The sequence below is a fragment of the Asparagus officinalis genome, chromosome 1 (genome assembly GCF_001876935.1).
Source record: "Asparagus officinalis chromosome 1, Aspof.V1, whole genome shotgun sequence".
NCBI lineage: Eukaryota > Viridiplantae > Streptophyta > Magnoliopsida > Asparagales > Asparagaceae > Asparagus > Asparagus officinalis.
Genome location: NC_033794.1, coordinates 6,945,930 through 6,946,437, shown reverse-complemented (window position 1 = coordinate 6,946,437; position 508 = coordinate 6,945,930). Strand labels below are relative to the sequence as shown.

The window sequence follows — 508 nt, the reverse complement described above, 5'->3', positions numbered from 1 at the left end:
GCGAGCGACGAGTTCATAAGGAGATTTTGGGGAGAATTCGGTGGATGATATGAGAGAGAGAGAGAGAGAGAGAGAGAGAGAAAACCCCTTGAAGACGATCGAGAATCGTCGATTGGGAATTGGGGGCTTCTGCTTTGTTGAGTGCTTATTATAGGATGCCGAGTCTCGCGGTAGTCTTACTCGCGAAGGATGGTTGCGTGTTAAAGTGTCCCGGTGGTAATGGGTAGGACATGAAGCGGGTCGGTTCTGACTTGGGACCCCATGCTTGGAAGGTGTGATGGATCAAGGAGGAGGATAAAAATAGAAAAAATGAATCAGGGCCCAAAATAAAGGACATGAGTGGGACAGATGAGGTGTCGCCTCTTTGTTCAAGATAAGAAAACGACATCTCATTTTTCCCACTCAAGATCCTCTATTTTGAGGTCCTTGTAGCAGCACTCTAAAAATTGAACGCAGATAACTTCGATGCTCTTTTTTTAACGAATCCAAAGTGGATAAATAAGATGAT

At 44.9% G+C, this 508-nt stretch overlaps 1 protein-coding gene across 1 annotated transcript in view; it reads right to left on the bottom strand.

The window, feature by feature from the left end:
• The window catches only part of LOC109829946 (putative uncharacterized protein DDB_G0294196), a 6,216-nt gene that overhangs the window by 5,103 nt on the left and 605 nt on the right, over positions 1 to 508 (bottom strand). The window lies entirely within an intron of this gene.